Source organism: Sus scrofa, chromosome 1 (genome assembly GCF_054392235.1).
Source record: "Sus scrofa isolate SSC_HxYL_T2T_F1_AM1 chromosome 1, Sscrofa_HxYL_maternal_Yorkshire_Landrace_v2.0, whole genome shotgun sequence".
Lineage (NCBI taxonomy): Eukaryota > Metazoa > Chordata > Mammalia > Artiodactyla > Suidae > Sus > Sus scrofa.
In genome coordinates, this window is record NC_139383.1 from 135,514,872 (window position 1) to 135,534,713 (window position 19,842).

The 19,842-nt window shown below is 38.5% G+C and overlaps 1 protein-coding gene and 1 pseudogene across 1 annotated transcript in view; one reads left to right on the plus strand and one right to left on the minus strand.

Annotated features, from left to right (window-relative positions):
• SQOR (sulfide quinone oxidoreductase) overlaps positions 1-19,842 on the minus strand; it is a 377,873-nt gene that overhangs the window by 123,626 nt on the left and 234,405 nt on the right. The gene's annotated exons all lie outside the window — the stretch shown is intronic.
• LOC100521703 (large ribosomal subunit protein uL3m pseudogene) lies at positions 13,246-16,347 on the plus strand (annotated as a pseudogene).

Below are 19,842 nucleotides of genomic sequence, written 5' to 3' on the forward strand. Positions count from 1 at the left end.
TATACTGCTTTGTCCATCTGTGTGAAACCTGCTTCTTATTCTCCTGTCTTGCCAGGATAGAAAAAAATTAACTCATCATATCAACTGTCTTCATCTAAGATCGTCTCTGACAAGAATACATCTAACACATCAGACTTTGCCCTTGGGCTTTGGACCTGAAAATGGATTCCTATATAGAAACTAGGCATGGAATCATGACTTTTTTATTTGGATGGCTGTCCTCAGCCTCCTAATCATCCATTCTTGGTTTATTTTCATTTTACTGATTGAACAATATGAAAAACTCTTCATTTGGTGTTCATTCATCTTGACCCTAAACACACAATCTCTTCACCTTCCCTATACCTCTCCATATGAGACTCTTCTGCAGGCCACTGTACCCTTCCTGCTTATTACTATAATTGCATCCACCTTGTTTCTGATGGCTTTTCTGCTACTACCTAGCCTCTGTTACATTAGGGTCCAGTCATCACCATGGTTATGAGGAAGCTAGTCTTATAGTAGCATTGCTTACTTCTGTAGCCCTGACATGTTACCACTGAGATAGTTATGGCTAAGTTTCTCAGTGATTCTTGTGCCCCTTTTACTAGCACATTCGTTATCACTTTAATCAATGGAATATCATTTGAATTCTTCTGCAGAACATAGTCAGCAGATAGATTTTTCAGACTTATATATCCACTCTAAAATGCCTGTATCTCAGAGCTTTTTAATCCCTTGGTGTCTTCTTTTTTAAGTTTACATGATTTTTATTTTTTCCATTATAGTTGAGTTACAGTGTTCTGTTAATTTCTATCATACAGCAAAATGACCCAGTCATACATATATATTCTTTTTCTCACATTATCCTCCATCATGTTCCATCACAACTGACTAGATATAGTTCCCTTTGCTATAGAGCAGGATCTCATTGCTTATCCACTACAAATGCAATAGTTTGCATCTATTAACTCCAAACTCCCAGTCCAACCCATGCTCTCCCCCTCTCCCTCCCCCTTGACAACTACAAGTCTGTTCTCCAAGTCTGTGAGTTTCTTTTCTGTGGAAAGTTTCATTTGTGCCATATATTAGATTCCAGATATAAGTGATACCATATGGTATTTGTCTTTCTTTTTCTGACTTACTTCACTCAGTATGAGAGTTTCTACTTCCATCCATGTTCCTGAAAATGGCATTATTTTATTCTTTTTTATGGCTGAGTAGTGTTCAATTGTGTATATCCATTCATGATAAAAACTCTTACCAAAGTGGGTATAGAAGGAACATACCTTAACATAATAAAAGCCATTTATGACAAACCCACAGCAAATATAATAATGGAGAAAAGCTGAAAGCCTTTCTGCTAAAATCTGGAAAAAGACAAGGATACCCACTCTCACCACTTTTATTCAACATAGTATTGGAAGTCCTAGCCACAGCAATAAGACAAACAAAAGAAATAAAAGTTATCTAAATTAGAAGAGAAGAGGAGTTCCCGTTGTGGAGTGGCAGAAATGAATCTGACTAGGAACCATGAGGTTGAGGTTTTGATCCCTGGCCTCGCTCAGTGGGTTAAAAATCTGGCATCTCCATGAGCTATGGTATAGGTCGCAGATGTGGCTCAGATCTGGCGTTGCTGTGGCTCTGGCTTAGGCCGGCAACAACAGCTCCGATTAGACCCCTAGCCTGGGAACCTCCATATGCTATGGGTGTGGCCCTAAAAAGACAAAAATAAATAAATAAATAGGAGGAGAAGAGGTAAAATTGTCACTGTATGCAGATGACATGATACTATATATATAAAACCCCAAAGACTCCACACAAAAAATACAAGAACTGATCAACGAATTCAGCAAAGTAGCAGGATACAAGATTAACATTCAGAAATTGGCTGCATTTCTGTATACTAACAATGAAATATTAGTAAAGGGATATAAAAATACAGTATCTTTTAAAATCACACCCCCCAAAATTAAATACCTGGGAATAAACCTGACCAAGGAGGTGAAAGACTTATATGTTGAGAACTACAAAACATTAATCAAGGAAATTAAAGAGCATGCAAAGAAATGGAAAGATATCCCATGCTCCTGGGTTGGAAGAGTTAACATTGTAAAAATGGCATACTACTCAAAGCAATCTACAGATTCAATGCAATCCCTATCAAATTACCCATGACATTTCTCACAGAACTACAACAAACACTCCAAAAATTTATATGGACCCATAAAAGACCCAAAATTGCCAAAGCAATCCTGAGAAAAAAAAAAAAAAACAAGCAGCAGGCATAACTCTCCCAGATTTCAGGCAGTATTACAAAGCCACAGTAATTAAGACAGTGTGTTACTGGTACCAAACAGACAGACAGACCAATGGAACAGAATAGAGAACCCAGAAATAAACCCAGATGCCTAAGGTCAATTAATCTTCAACCAAGGAGGCAAGAACATAAAATGAGAAAAAGTCTTTCAGCAAGTGGTGCTGGGAAAATTGGACAGCCACATATAAATCAATGAAACTGGAACATACCCTCACACCATGCACAAAAATAAACTCAAAATGGCTGAATGACTTAAATGTAAGACAAGACACTATAAAACTCCTGGAAGAGAAAAACATAGGCAAAACATTCTCTGACATCAACCATACAAATGTTTTCTTAGGTCGGTCTCCCAAGGCAACAGAAATAAAAGCAAAAATAAACCAATGGGACCTAATCAAACTGACAAGCTTTTGCACAGCAAAGGAAACCATTTAAAAAATAAAATAAAAAGACAGCCTATGGAATGGGAGAAAATAGTTTCAAACAAGGCAACTGACAAAGGCTTAATCCCTTATTGTCTTCTAATACAGCCTGAATTTTCTATTTCACTTTTTCAAAGTTTCCTCAAAAACCATCCTTGCAGCAAGTTGGCACTATTTCTCAGGGTGTTAAATCTGTGTTGTAGAAAGATGATCCCACATTCATAAATTCTTCTTCATTCAATGCTATATCTCACTCCATTAACTCAGCTTCTTTAGAATCAAGTCTCATATATACTCACTCAGCTCCTGCAATACATATTGTTTAGATCCTGTAGTACTTTTACCATATGATCCACTTCCTCCCTTAGCAGCTAGGGAAAGTACTAGGTTATACTGTTACTTAGCCCTACTAATTAATCAGTCTGGTGGCCAGGAGGGAAAATAGGGGTTGATTGTGGGCCATGGGTGCATGTTATCTTACAAGGGAAGGTCCTTTATGTTATCTTCAAGCAAAGGAGGATCACTGGCCTTTCACGGGGAAAAAAAAAATGCTACTTATTCAGGTCTGAAGGGTCCAGAGGAATCTGAGGATTCAATATTTTCAGTTTCATTAATCCAGTTGAGATATCCCCATATCAGTTTCTGGGGTCTCATTCCTTCCCATGCCATGAAAGACCCTAACTTTTCATGGCTGAAAATTTACCCTTCTATGAAGTTTTGCTACTATTATAAAGTCCTAGCCCTGACCTTCAACTTTTACTGCTGTCTGGATGCAGGAGTTGAGAATCTACTTAGATGCTACCAAGGAAGGTCTCTGGCTTTCACATTTCATCTTAAATTGGAAGTTAATCACCCTCAATATTTCATTATTTTTCTCTAATGCGTCAATAGCACACAGCAAGAGCTATTTAATTCTACAGTCCTTATATTTACTACTTTTCCCAAACATCTCAAAGACCTGAGTTATTACACCTTGCAATGCCTCCCTTCCACTAGATTCCTATCGCAGCTAACTACCAGTCAAAGTTTTAACTGTTTTAACTGCATAGTTGCAGCATACCAAGCACTATCAACTCTCCACCCAAACCATGGATGGGATCTTCATTGCTAGCTGGCGGTGGACTATCACTATGAGGATAGCATGGGCAGCAACTTTCCTAGATGGAATTCCCTAGGAAACAGATTGAGGCTGGGATTTGTATGCAGAAGGCTTACTGGTAAGTACTTTCAGGAACAATAACCATAAGAAAATGAAGGAAATGGGATTGGGTGGAAGAAGAAAACTTGAACCCAAGTTGCATCAGAAGCTTCAGCTGATCCTGTTGGGAGCTCTACAGCTACAAGTGATCTTTTGAGTTGTCTCATATACAGAGAAGGGGGTAAGCTTTGTACCCCTGCATCAATTAGTCAGGTGATGCAGGCATACTGTAAAGAAGAGGTATAAACTTGGGCAGATAACACCCTTCAGCAAGAAGCTCAAATGTGAGTCATCAGCAGTCAAAATACCCAAGAGCCAGGAGAATGAGTGCCTCTGTTCTGAGGGAGAGATCTGAGTAGCACACAGTGGCATCCACTATAGTTAGTTCCTGCTCACACCCTACAGATTCACAAGCCAAGAGAAAATCAAGATGTACTGCGATAGTCCGAAAGAGAGTTAAATAACTATTGTATTCTTTAAAGGATCTGCTTCTAAGATAGGAATGCTAGGTAAATGATGGGTTACTGATGAAAGAATAATTTTGATACTACAAGGAAGTAAACGAGGTCATTTATGACTTCCTTGATTCATGACCATTCCTTTCCCTGAGTCTCTTCCTAAGGATCTGATCACCCTCTAGTTTTCTTCACTAGCCCCCTTTCTGTCATCTTCCCCTTCCCCACACCTCTAAAGACGTGGCCTATGTCTCCTCCTCATCCTCTTCTCACTGCACTTTCTTCTTGCCTATTTCACTTTGTATCTTAGACATGGATGACATCAAGATCTACATTTCCAGTTCTCACCTCACTTTTGACTTCCTCACTCCTGAATCTAATTTCCTACTATATGCTGGCCATCCCATCCATCCCATCTCAGATTAAACATCTCCAAACTCAAATTCCTTAACATAGCATTCAAAGGCCTTCACAATCTGGTCCCTATCTACTTGGGTCATCCTCCTCTGCATTCATGGACAATCTTCCTTTTTCAGCTGGTTATTTTCTGGATACATGTGCATATTTTTTTTGTCTTTTTGCCTTTACACAAACTGTTCCTTCTGCCTGAGATCCCCTATTTATCCTTTTCCCTTTTAAAAGAATTCAACACATTATCCAAATCCCAAGTTTCATGTCACCTTATTTTAGTGCTTCCCAATACCACAATCAGAATTAATCTCCTCCATCAGGCTCTGTTTATAACTCTAATAAGTCAGTTACCTAGTCTACTCTTCATTATAGTTATTGAGTTTGTATCTGTCTCTCTCCCTAGGCTGTGAAATTCCTCAGGACTTGCACTGTCAAGTTGCTCCATTCAACATGAGACATTCAATTTACTGGTTTGCCAATGGTATGATTTATATTAGTTGGGGTACATATTCAGCTTCTGTAATAAAAAAACCAAGGTAACAGTGTCTCAAACAAGATAGACGTCTATCTCTCACATAGGCACACAGATTTCTTGTAGCTTGGTCATTAGCTATATGACCCAAAGAACCCTGCCATGTCCACATGGCAAGCAGCAGGATGGAAAGGGGGGGCTGGAGAGAGAGAGCAAATTCTCTTCATGCCATAACCTGGAACTGTATACACTTCCACTCAAATCCCAATGAACACAGCTCAGCTATATATCACACTTAGTTGTGTAGAGGCTGGAAGATGTAGACTTTCACAGAACAGCCATGTATACAGGTAAAACATTGGGAAGTAGGGGAGAATGGAGGTTGTAAAGCATCTAGTAGTCTTGCCACAGAATCAATGGATGCCTGATTTTAAAAATAACATTTAAAAAAATCACTTCCATATAGATCAATGGAACAGAACAGAGAACCCAGAGGTAAACCCATGTACTTATGATGAGTTAATCTATGACAAAGGAGGCAAGAATATGCCATGGAGAAAAGACAGTCTCTTCAATAAGTGGTGCTGGGAAAGCTGGACAACCACATGTAGAAGATTAAAATTTAAAAAAAGACAAAAGACAAAAATAAAAAAATTTTGAAAAAACATGATCTCTCTTTCAAATACCATGTGCCCAAAACCCTCTAGAGTAGCTATGTTTTCCCTGCTTCTTAATGGAGGAAGAGGACAAGGAAGGGGAAGATGGACCCATAGGAAAGACTTAAGGAGAAATTGTTACTCCTCCCTGCTTATACCATATTCTCTTTATTTAATGAAATTTAAAGGCTAGATTTATTAGTGAAACTAGTGGATGTTTAATGTCCCCTCTATTTATTATTTACTATTTCATTCATTCATTCTTTCTCTCTCTCTTCCTCCTCCCTCCATCCTTCTACCTCTTTTTAGCTATAAATAAATTGGTAGCCCTCATTGATATAAAAGTTATATGTATTTTTTTAAAAGGAAGCATACCTCAAAAATGGAAACAACCCAAATGTTCACCAAGAAAAGAACAGATAAACAAACTGGAGCCTATTTTTGTTGTTGTTGTTGTCTTTTTAAGGCCGCACCCATGAGGCATATGGAGGTTCCCAGGCCAGGGATCGAATCAGAGCTGTAGCTGCCAGCCTACGCCACAGACACAGCAACGTAGGATCCAAGCCGCATCTTCAGCCTACACCACAGCTCATAGGAACGCTGGATCCTTAACCCACTGAGCAAGGCCAGGGACCAAACCTGAAACCTCATGGATACTAGTCAGGTTCGTTAACCACTGAGCCACGATGGGAATTCCGGGAATCTATTCACACAATGGCACACAAGCAACATAAAAAGGATCAAATTACTAGTACACAAAACACTGAAAAGCCTCAAATTCATTATTACGCTGAATAAAAGCAGGCATACACAAAAGAATACCTGTTGTATGATTCCATTTACATGAAGCTCTAGAACTAGCAAAACTAATTTATAATGATAAAAAGCAGAAAAGTGGTTGCCTAGGCCTGAAGGGAAGGAGGCTAACTAATCAGAGGTACAAGGAAACGTTTTGGCTTTTATTTTTGTTGTTGTTGTCATTGTGGTAAAATACCTATAACATAAAATTTCCCATCTAAACCATTTTTAAGTGTATAGTTCTGTGTCATTAAATACATTCACCTTGCTGTGCAACCACCACCATCGTCCATCTCAAGAATGTTTTCGTCTTTCCCAACTGAAACTCTATATCCATTAAATGCTAACTTCCCATCCCCCATCCTCTCCTAGCCCCTGATAACTACCATTCTACTTTATACCTCTGAATTTGACTTCTTCCAGCCCCACATATAAATGGAATCATATGATACTTGTCCATTTGTGATTGTATTATTTCACTTAGAGTAGTGACTTCGAAGTTCATCTGTATTATGGCATGTGTCAGAATCACCTTCCATTTTAAGGCTGAATAATATTCCATTGCCTGTATATCCCATGTTTTGTTTATTCACCCATTGTATTATTTCACTTAGAGTAGTGACTTCGAAGTTCATCTGTATTATGGCATGTGTCAGAATCACCTTCCATTTTAAGGCTGAATAATATTCCATTGCCTGTATATCCCATGTTTTGTTTATTCACCCATCTGTCAATGGACACTTGAGTTGCTTCCAGTTTGGGGTTTTTGTTCAAGTTCCTGCTTTCACATCTTCTGGGTATACACTCAGAAGTGGAATGGCTGGATCACATGGTAATTCTATGTTTAATTTTCTGAGGAATCACCACAGCATTTTCCACAGCAGATACTCCATTTTACATTCCCACCAACAATGCACAAAGGTTCCAATTTCTCCATACCCTTATCAAAACTTGTTATTTTTTGTTTTGTTTTTAATAATAGCCATCCTAATGGATATGAAGTGGTATCTCATTATGGTTTTGATTTGCATTTCCCTAATGATTAATGATATTGAGCATCTTTTCATTTGCTTATAGGCTATCAGTATATCTTCTTTGGAAAAATGTCTATTCAAGTCCTATGTCCATTTTTAATTGGGTTGTTTTGTCATTGAGTTGTAGTTTTGGGGTTTTTTTGTTTTGTTTTTTAAGGGCTGCACTGGCGGTATATGTAGGTTCCCAGGCTAGGGGTCGAATTGGAGCTGTAGCCACCGGCCTATGTCACAGCCACAGCAACACCAGATCTGAGCCGGCTACACGACAGGTCACAGCAATGCTAGATCCCTAACCCACTGAATGAGGCCAGGGATTGAACCTGGGTCCTCATGGATGCTAGTCAGATTCACTTCCAGTAAGCCATGACAGGAGCTCCTATGCTCTTTATATATTCTAGATTTCCACACCTCATCAGATATATGATTTGCAAATATTTTCTCCCATTCCATGGGCTGCTTTTTTACTTTGTTGATAGTGTCCTTTGATGTACAACTTGATGTTGATGAAGTAGAACTTACCTATTTTTTTCTTTTGCTGCCTATGCTTTTGGTGTCATAGCCAAGAAATCATTGCCAAGCTTAGCTTTACCCTATGTTTTTATCTGTGAGTTTTATTTTAGCTCTTCATTTAGGTCTTTGATCCATATTGAATTGATTTTCATATACAGTGTAAGGTAGGGTCAACTTCATTTTTTGGCATATAGATATTGAGTTTTCCCAAAGCCATTTGTTAAAAGGACTGCCCTTTCCCATCAAATAGTTTTAACACCCTTGTTGAAAATCACTGACCCTCATATATATGAGGGTTATTTCTGTGCTCTCTATTCTATTCCATTGGTCTACATGTCTGTCTTTATTCCAGAATCACACTGTTGTGATAACCATAGCTTTATAGTAAATTTTCAATTAAAAATTATGAGATCTCCAACTGCATTCTCCTTTTTCAATATTGTTTTGTCTATTCAGTATCCCTTGAAATTCCATATGAATATTAGAATGGATTTTTCTATATTTGTAAAAAATGCTGGGATTTTGATGGGGATCACACTGAATCTTTAATCACTTTGCACATGGTTAACATCTTAAACAAGAAAACTTTCTGATGATGGGACAGTTCTATATCTTGAATGTGAAGATACTCACAAGACTGTATGCCTTTTTCAAAATTCACAGAACTGTACACTTACAATGAGTATATTTTACTGCATGTAAATCATACCTCGGTAAATTGGATAGACATCTAGGAGTTCCCGTCGTGCGTGTGTGCAGTGGTTAACGAATCCGACTAGGAACCATGAAGTTGCGGGTTCGGTCCCTGCCCTTGCTCAGTGGGTTAAGGATCCGGCATTGCCGTGAGCTGTGGTGTAGGTTGCAGACGCGGCTCAGATCCCACGTTGCTGTGGCTCTGGTGTAGGCCGGTGGCTACAGCTCCGATTAGACCCCTAGCCTGGGAACCTCCATATGCCGCGGGAGCGGCCCAAGAAATAGCAAGAAGACAAAAGAAAAAAAAAATCTATATACTAGATGCTAGAGAAGCCTGTGCCAATGGACATATGTGAAAAAAAGAAAAAATGAAAAGTCTGTTCTCTCTGGCTAAAGGACCCAGAAAGGAGTAGCCTAGTAAGAAAGAAAGCTTAACGCTGGCTCACGAGGCTTTAGGCCTGTCCCTGTGAAACCAGCATCATTTATATCCTCCCCTGATTTTTTTGGATGTGGTATTATCTGACCTCCTACCTTTACAACCACCTCTTCTAAGCCTTATTGTTATTTCCTGAATATCAATAAGCATCGACCCCATTTAAATGAAAGTAATAAATGTGATGATCCAACAATCTACATCTTACATCCAAACCCATAAGCAGACTCTGAATTATTCCTGCATCTTCAGGCCACCTTCTATTTGCTCATGTACTCACTCAACTTCAAATATACTTCCACATCCATCAAAATCCTTCTTAACCTTCAAGTTCTAGTTGAAGGGCTCTTTTAAGCTTTCCCAAATCTCCTAGAGTAACTGCTTCTTCCTCGGCTCTAGGCTTCTTAAATTCTGTCTCCTGCACTAGAAGCTAAGGCATTTTGGCATAGGAATTGAATCTGTTTATTTTATATATACTACCTGCTAACACCCTAGATAAACTTGATGGATGAATGAATGATTTGATCTTCAAATTATAGGAGGCTTCTATAATTTTATAAAGCTCCTATAGCCTTATAGGGAACAGATTAAATATGAAAGAAAAGTGTGGTTCATAAATGTGTGCACAAGACTGTAGGGGTGGGGGAAGCCAGATGTGGATATGGGAGGTAAAGATTCAAGGTATGTTCATGGTAGGAAACTGGGGGTGCTGGTGGGGAGCTATTGAGTAGATATGTTGATGGGGTGGTAGAGAAATATGTGAAGACAAAATAAAAGATTTGGAATGGCTGATAGGCCAGGAGATTGAGTGGGAGATGTGGGACAATGATAAGGTGTGACCATACCTGTGGGGAGTCCAGGCCTTTTGAATAGGCAGTTATTTTTATTCCCATACTCCAAGTCACATTTACCTTAGCTTTTTATTATTATTATTGTTTCATTACTTTGGTTCATAATGTTTTTAGGGTTTTTTTGTTGTTTGGTTTGGTTTTTTGGAGTTATTTTGTAGGCTGGTACATGGAAGTTTCTGGGCCAGGAACTGAATCTGAGCCACAGGTTCAATAACACCAGATCCTTTAACCCAGTGTGCCAGACAGGGAATTGAATCTGCACCTCTGCAGCAACCCAAGCTGCTGCAGTCAGATTCTTAAGCCACTTCACCACAGTGCAAATTCCAAGATTTCTTCATAAAATGAAAATATCCCTGAGAGGTATTCAGCTCCCATCAATTAACATTTTAAATTACCAAGAAAGCCAGTATGTAAAAGGCAAATCTTAAAGGAAATGGGGTGTGGTGACTAGTTCTATATGTCAACTTGGCTAGACACAGTCCCCAGCTATGTAATCAAGCACTAATTTACAGTAAAGTTACTTTATAGATGTGAATCAAATCCATCATCAGTTGACCTGGAGAAAGAGTCTTCTAGATAATCTGGCTTTAAGAGCAGAACTGAGGTTTCTCTGAATAAATTCCTCCGATGGCTAACAGCTTCAGCTGATGCCCAGACATCCTAGTCTGCCCTTCCTGAGGCCTTCCCTACCAGCGTGCCTTACCAGCCACCACAATCCTGTGAGCCAATTTTATACAATACACCTCTAACTATATCTCCTACTAGTTCTGTTTCTCTGGTTGAACCTTGACTGAAGACTGGGGGTAGGGAAGGAGAGGGGAGAGGCCAGCAAAGAAGAATAAGGGAAGAGGAGCAGGCAGCAAAGGGAAGGCTGACAGGAGAATTGATTTGACAGTTCTGCCCAAGGAAGGCTCTATTTGGGAAAATAAAGGTCAGAGAACCCTCCGAGGACACTGAGAATTCAGAGTAAAGAAGGCAGAAAAGGTGAAGGGACCATCCCACAAACTCACTATCCCCTGGCAGCTTTAGTTATTGGCAGCAGTGGTGCCAGAGAAGAAATATTGACTTTCTAATGGAACCCAGTACCTACAGATTGCATGAAAGCTCTTCCTCAGAATGGCACAAGCTCACTTTAGCTTCTTTGTTCATTTCTGTTCTTTTATGTAACCAGAGAGGCAAATGCTTACCTTTGAAACTAATTCTTCCAGACTCATCTTCAAAGTCAAATGGACCTGAAGAAAAAAAAAGAAAGAAAGAAAAAAAGGAGCAGAGAGGGTACTGGGTTCCTTCTATATCTGGAGAGTTTCCCCAAATACCATGAATACTTCCACCAAATTTCCCAGAAATTAGTAGGTATTTTAAGTATGTATTTGAATAACTCAAGAGCAAGAATATAACCTAAGTTGAAAAAAATAAAATATTTGGATAAATATACACTTAAATAAGCAAGATAGTGAAAAGATGGCAATGTATATGAGTACTGAAGGAAAGAAAAAAGTGACCCTTGGACTCTAAGAAGGAAACTACATGGACATGACTTAAAAAACAAACAAACAAACAAAAAACAGGAAAAAGTGAAAAGTTAGAGATCAAAAACTAGACAGACCTAGGTATCAAAAACTGAAGGAATCAGCCACTGTATGTTAAAAAATAAGCTAGTAGACCAGAATTTTTCATGTACAAGTTATATGAAAAAGAAATATATCAAAATAAATTAGAAAATACTCATAATAAAAAATATGAATCACACAGCATGTATGTATTTAGTATAGGCTCCTTTCATTCAGCATAATTTTTTTAAGATTTAATCATTTTATTTTGTGTATCAGTAGTTTTTTCCTTTCAGAAGGAAGTGACTGAGTCACTTTGCTGTACAGCAGGAATTAGCACAATGGTGTTAATCAACTATGCTTTGATTTTTAAGAAATAAATAAAATTAATATACCTTAAAAAAAATAATACTAGTTAAGTAACACTAGCTCCTGTGAGAGATGCACCCTAAAATCTCTGTCTTAACCAAATAAAAGCTTATTTCTCTGTCACCATACAGCCTGTGGAGGTCATCAGGTTGTGGGGGCTGTGCTCCATGTGGTCAATCAGGGACCCAGGCTCCTTCCACTGTATGTCTGTGCCTTCCTCTAGATATTCAGTTCTCTCTACCTCACTGATAGACAAGGAACGAAAATGACAATTACTTATAGTTTTTATGGGACAGGACTGGAAGTAGAACATATTACTTTGTTTCCATTTTATTGGCCAGAACTCAGCCAGAAGGTGTCACGTAACTGCACACTACAAGCCCCAAGGAAGAAGAGGATGAGAATACTGGCATGCATGCTGACAAAAATGATAAGTCTATGTGGAAACACCCCAGACTAGGGGGGAAACCTCTCAAAACTCAACAAAAGAGGGATATTAAGCCCACTATGACATCTAGAAAATAACATAGCTGTTTAAAACAGACCATATAACTACTGTACAGTAAAAATATAAAATTATAAAGAAGAAGAAAATAGTAGGTATAAATGGATCACAACTAGATAAAACTAGATGATATTTACTGTTAATACTCAAAAGGATCAGAATTTTTTTAATATCTAAAGTTAAGTGCAAAGGGTAAAAAATGGAGTAAAAGATGAACTAAATCCATAATTGTACTTAATTTGCCCCAAAATTTGGCTAAAATGGGGATAAATGGTCCCTGTTCTGGTTATTGGTTGCTCTGTAACAAATTACCCCCAAACAATTTTATGAGTCATGAATTTGAGCAGGACTTACCTGGAGAAATATGTTCCAATAGGCAATAATGGTGGACACTTGTCATTCATCTGGCAGATGGAGTTGTCTGGAGGGTCCAAAATGGCTTCACACACATGTCTAATATCTTGGCCAAAAGACAAGTCTAAGTGGGGACTGTTGTATAGAGCATGTACACATGGCTTCTCTAGCACAGTGGCCTCACGGTAGTTGCACTTCTTATATAAAAGCAGGATTCCTGCATAATAGCATGATGTTGGGCATATACTTAGGTAAGTATATGTTGCACCCAACATCAAAGCACCTAAATATATCAAGAAAACTGATAAAACTCAAGGGAGAAATAGACAGCAATACAGTAGTATAGAAAATGTCAATATTCCACTTTCAATAATGGACAGAACATCCCAATAGAATATTAACAAGGAAACCAAGAATTTGAATAACACTATACATCAACTGGACCTAACAGAAACATGCAGAACATTCCACCCAGCAGCAGCAGAATACATATTCTTCTCAAAGGCATACAAATCTTTCTCCAAGATAGGCCACCTGTTAGGTCAGAAAACAAGTCTTAACAAATTTAAGAAGACTGAAATATACCAAGTATCTTTTCCAACCACAATGAAAGAAAACTAAAAAATCAATAGCAAGAGGAAAACTAGAAATTTCACAAATATTTGGAAATTAAATAACATATTCTTAAATAACAATTGGGTCAAAGAATAAATCAAAAAGGAAATTACAAAATACCTCAAGACATAGAAAAATAAAACAAAACATACTAAAACTTATGGGGTGAAGCAAAAGCAGTACTAAAAGAGAAGTTCATAGTGATAATCTACATTTAAAAAGAAGAAAATAAATGATCTAATTTTATAGGTCAAGGAGCTAGAAGAAGAACAAACTAAACCCAAAGTTAGTAAAAAGATGGAAGTGACAAAAATCATAGCAAAAATGAATGAAATAGAAAACAAAAAAGCAACAGAAGAAAATCAACAAAACTGAGTCGATTTTTTGAAAAGATAAAGTCAACAGACCCTTAGTTAGACTAAATAAGGTAAAAATATTTGAGTAAATAAAATCATAAATGGAAGAAGAGATATACAACTGATGCCATGGAAATAAAAAGGATCATAAGAGACTGCTAAGAACAATTATACACCAACAAACTGGATAAACTAGAAGAAATTAGAATTCTTGCACATTGTTGGTAAGAATGCAAAATGATACAACTGCTATGGAAAAACAGTAAGGATGTTACTCAAAAAATGAAAAATAGAACCACCATGTGATCCAGCAATCCCACTTCTGGGTATTTTTTTTTTTCTTTTGTCTTTTTGTTGTTGTTGTTGTTGTTGCTATTTCTTGGGCCGCTCCCGCGGCATATGGAGGTTCCCAGGCTAGGGGTTGAATCGGAGCTGTAGCCACCGGCCTACGCCAGAGCCACAGCAACGCGGGATCCGAGCCGCGTCTGCAACCTACACCACAGCTCACGGCAACGCCGGATCGTTAACCCACTGAGCAAGGGCAGGGACCGAACCCGCAACCTCCTGGTTCCTAGTCGGATTCGTTAACCACTGCGCCACGACGGGAACTCCCCACTTCTGGGTATTTATCTAAAAGAATTGAAATCAGGATCTCAAAAATATTAACACTTTTATGTTCATCACACCACTATTCACAACAGTAAAGACATGGAAACAAACATCAAATGACAAATTTTTAAAATGTGATATATACATATAATGGAATACTGTTCCATTTTTAAAAAGAAATTCTGCAATATGCCACATGAATTTTGAGGATACTATGCTAAGTGAAATAAGCTAGTCATAGAAAGACAAATACTGCATGATTCCACTTAGAACAGCTATCTAAGACAAATGAATTCATATAACCAAAGAGTGGAATGGTACTTGCCAGGGGTAGGAGCAGGGGGTTGAGGGGAATGAGGAATTACAGTTGAGCATAAAGTTTCAGTTAAGCAAGAGGAATAAATTTCTAATTGTCAGATTTTTGGATGAATGGCTCCCAGATATCTTACCCATGTCAGGGAAGCCCTGAAAAGAGAGTGATGGGGTGCCCAAAAGAGTCTCAAGAAGACCAGAAGACCCACCCCCCCAACAGCCACAGGATGTCTGTTTGGAGGCTGCTGGCACAGACTGGTACATGGGTACTGGACTTAGGACTTGGTGAATAGCGAACAATTGGCTTTTGGTCAGAGGTCTTCACATCAAGAGTGAGGGGCATCTTTGCAAAGAAAATGTCCCATCTGTTAAATAATTGATCTCTGATAAAAAATAAAGCCTACAATAGAGATTGACAGAATACTGTAAATCAACTATAATGGAAAAAATAAAAATCTTAAAAAAAATAAAATAAAATAAAGCCCAGTTATTAAGTAAACCATGTCCTCTGAAAAATGAACCATGGCCTATACATTCTTGGGAACCAGATCGCTCTAGAGCTGGCCTTATCACACTGAAGCTGGGCATGATGCCTTATGGACCAAGGATGGTCAAAAGTAATATCTCATTATTTAACATATAAGACTGTCACATCCTAAAATATACTCCAAAGGAAAACCATAATGGAAAATGGCAGCTCTAACTGTAGGAGGAAAAACCATATCACATTTCTGTAAATCTACATCTATATTGGAAATTTACTAAGAACTTGGATTGCTGCCAGTACCGAAAGTTAAAACCTTTCACGTAACAGACAACGCAGTCATTAAACCAGGCACTCTTTGCTAGGCTGCTCATTTTCTCCCAAGACAGTATGTGAATGTCACAACAAAAACTGTATTCATAAAGGTTTTCAAGACGTCATGAAAATATGGGATTTAAAGGCCAGCCTATTATACATGGTCAAACAAAGATCCACGGGAGAGCTAGAACAATTTCAATCAATGATGTTGTCAGAGTCTGGCCTGGAACTAAAATGCCTGGACAAATGGGAAGAACAGATAAGACAGCATATGGACGGAAAGTGTGGACACAAAGCAGTATTATAATCTACATAAAATGGCTCTGTAACTAGACATAAAAAATTGCTCAGAGATTCTAAACTGTCTGCATATCGGGATTTCTGTACAAATCTACCAACCCCTACATATTTTCCTAATGGAGATGAAGAACAACAACCAGAGGTTTATATGATAAAAACACGTGTCACCCCAGCACACCTTCCATCACATTTGCCTAACCTTACTGGACAGGGCAGACCCTCACATGCTCTTTGAGTTTTGATGAGCCAGAACAATAAGATAACCATGATTTATATTCTTTTCTCAATGACAGCAATACCACACTTGTTATCTTTGTCAAAGGCATAAATATATCACTCATCTGCCAACTGAAGTTTGTTGGAAAAATTACCACTTAAATCAGTTAAGTAGATTGGATATGCCAATTAGGTGGATTGGCGGTTTGCATATTAGCAAAGTCTTTGTAATTTGTAGGATTCATTCTGTTTTATTGCATATTTCCCAAGTTAACTTAAAGTGTTTATAAATTTAATTTCTTTTATTTTAAAGAAAAATGAGTGGGTATGGCCAAGATGGTAGAGTAGGAAAACCCTGAGCTCACCTCCTCACATGGGCACACTAAAATTACAACCACTTATGTAGGCACTATTGATGAGGAAGACCTGAAGACTGGCCGAAATGACCTTCTACAACTAAAGATATAAAGGAAGAACCACAGTGAAAGGGTAGGAAGAACAGAGATGTGGTCTAGTCAGGACTTATACCTCTGGGAGGACAGCTCACAAATGAGAGGATAATTACAATTACAGATGCTCTCCCCAAGAAACGAGGGGTCTGAGTCCTATATCAGGTTCTCCAGCCCAGGGGTTCTACACCAGGAAGATGAGCCACCAGAACTGTAGTCTTTGAAGGCCAGTGGGACTTACTTTGGGAGAGCCAGAGGGCTGTGGAAAATAGACTCCACTCTTTTTCATTTTTAGTTTAAGTATAGTTGATTTACAATGTTATGTCAATTTCTGCTGTGCAGCAAAGTGAATCAATCATACAAGTATATATATATATATATATTCTTATATATGTATGTGTGTGTATGTGTGTGTGTACATATATGTATGTATGTGTGTGTGCATATACACATTCTTTTTTAATATTATTTTCCATCACAGTGTATCCCCGGAGTAGAGACTCCACTCTTAAAGGGCACACACAAAAATCTCACACACACCAAGACTAAGTACACGAGCAGTAATTTAAAAGGAGCCTGGGTCAGACCAACCTGCTGATCTTGGAGAGCCTCCTGGAGAAGCAGGAGACAAATGGAGCTCACTCTGGGACTCATCTGCCATGAGGGCATTGGTGCTGGCAAGTGTCATTTTGGAATCCTCCTCCAGCTTATTATTAGCACCAGGACCCGGAACCACCCACCACCCTGTTGGCACCAGTACCAGGATGCCTCGGGCCAAACAGCTACTTAGGCAGGGAAACAGTACCATCAATACAGTGGAATACTACTCATCCATAAAAAAGAATGAAATCTGGCCATTTGCAACAATACAGATGGACCTGCAGGGTATTACGCTAAGTGAAATAACTCACACAAGAGAAAGACAAATACTGCATGCTTTCACTTATATGTGGAATCTACAAAACAAAACAAATGAATAAACACAACAAAACAGAAACAGAGTTATAGAGACAGAGAACAAAAGGATGGTTGCCAGAGGGGAGGGGAAAGGTGGAGGAAAGAAAAGGGTAATGGAGATTAAGCAGTACAGATTTCTGGAAGCAAAATAAATGAGTCACAGTACGAAATGCAGAATGTGGGGAACAAAGTCAATTATGTAAATCTTTGTATGGTGACAAATGGTAAGTAGACTTATGGTGATCATTTTGTTTGTTTTTTGTCTCTCTCTTTTTTTTTTGGTCTTTTCTAGGGCCTCAACCACGGCATATGGAGGTTCCCAGGCTAGGGGTCTAATTGGATCTGTAGCCACATCAATGCAGGATCCAAGCCACGTCTACGACCTACAGCACAGCTCACAGCAACACCAGATCCTTAACCCACTGAGCAAGGCCAGGGGTCAAACCTGCAACCTCATGGTTCCTAGTCAGATTCATTAACCACTGAGCCACGACGGAAACTCCTGGTGATTGTTTTGAAATGTATAGAAATATGGAATCACTATGTTGTGAAACAGTAACTAACATAGTCTTGTAGGTCAATTATACTTCAAAAACAAACATACAGAAACAGAGATCAGATTTGTGGTGACCAGAGGTGGGGGTGGGAGGAGGGGGAACCAGATGAAGGTGGTCAAAAGGTATAAACTTCCAGTTATGAGATAAATAAGCATGAGGGATATAATTTACAACATGATAAATAAAACTAACACTTATGAATGTTATATGAAAATGGTTAAGACAGTAAATCCTGAGTGTTCTCATGACAAGGACAAATTTTTTTCTATTTCTTTATAAACTATATGAGATGATATTCCCTGAACTTATTGTGATAATCATTTCATGATGTATGTGAGTCAAACCACTATGCTGTACACCTTGAATTTATACAGTGCTATATATTAGTTATACCTCAGTAACATTGGGAGAAAAAAATTAAATTAAACAGATAAGGTCTAGAGATCTGCTGTACAACATTGTACGTATAGTCAACAATAACATATTGAACACTTAAAAATTTGTTAAGAGGGCGAATCTCATGTTAAGCATTCCTTTCACAATAAAGGAAAAAAATAATTGAGTTGCCAAAAGAATTCTAAAAAGTATCAGAGTTAGTCAAGACCATAAGTCCAGGACTCCAAAGTATGAAACAGATGTCTTATAATCATCAGATACTGTCTTGGGGGTTTAAATCCCACATACTCCTGGTGACATTTGCTCAAAACCAAGCAGAGGAAGGAAATCTAACTATATAAAAAGAAACACAAATAAGACTATTGGTCAACTCTGTGGTGACAATAAGGCACAAGAGTGGAGCAATTCTATTCACAAACTTCCCTTTGGGAACAATACAAAGGAGCGGAGGACCAGTGAGTTTCCTCCTTCCAAGTCAGTGTAATATCCTGACTTTCATACCGAACACAGTCCAATCACACTTGACCCTTTCATGGCAAAAAAGAAAAGGGAAACACTCAGAATCACTTTAGCTTTGAACCTGCCACATCTGCAGCATATGGAAGTTCCCAGGCTGGGGGTTGAATCGGAGCTGTGGCTGCTGGCCTATAGCAGAGCCATAGCAAGGCGGGATCTATGTATGCTCCTTGAAAAAAATCAAACAATATATAAAAGCATAAATTTTTTTAAAGTTTTTCTTTCCTCCCCACTTTGACATATATTTCTATACTTTGCTCTCACCTTAATATGTACCCTCCCAAGTCTGTTGTACACGTACACTCACACACACGTACACACACACTCTATGAAGTAGTCTTATCCTAACCATATCATTCTGCAATTTGTTCTTCTTAAAATGTGTATAGTTGGATCTCAGTTTTTCTATTGGCTGCCTAGTATTATACATGACTAAGCAATCATTCATTGATGGGATGCCTTTTATTTCATTTCCTTTTCTGTTTTTAAACTCATTTATAGAAGTTATACTTGCACAGTTCTAAAAATTCAGACTGTGCAGAAGTATCTAAAATAAGAAACAGGAGTTCCTCAGCAGTAACGAACACGACTAGTATCCGTGAGAATGCAGGTTCAATCCCTGGCTTTGCTCAGAGCCCTGAGCTATGGTATAGGTTGCAGATGCAGCTCAGATCCTACCTTGCTATGGCTCTGCTGTAGGCCAGTAGCCACAGCTCTGATTCAACCCCCAGCCAGGGAACTTCC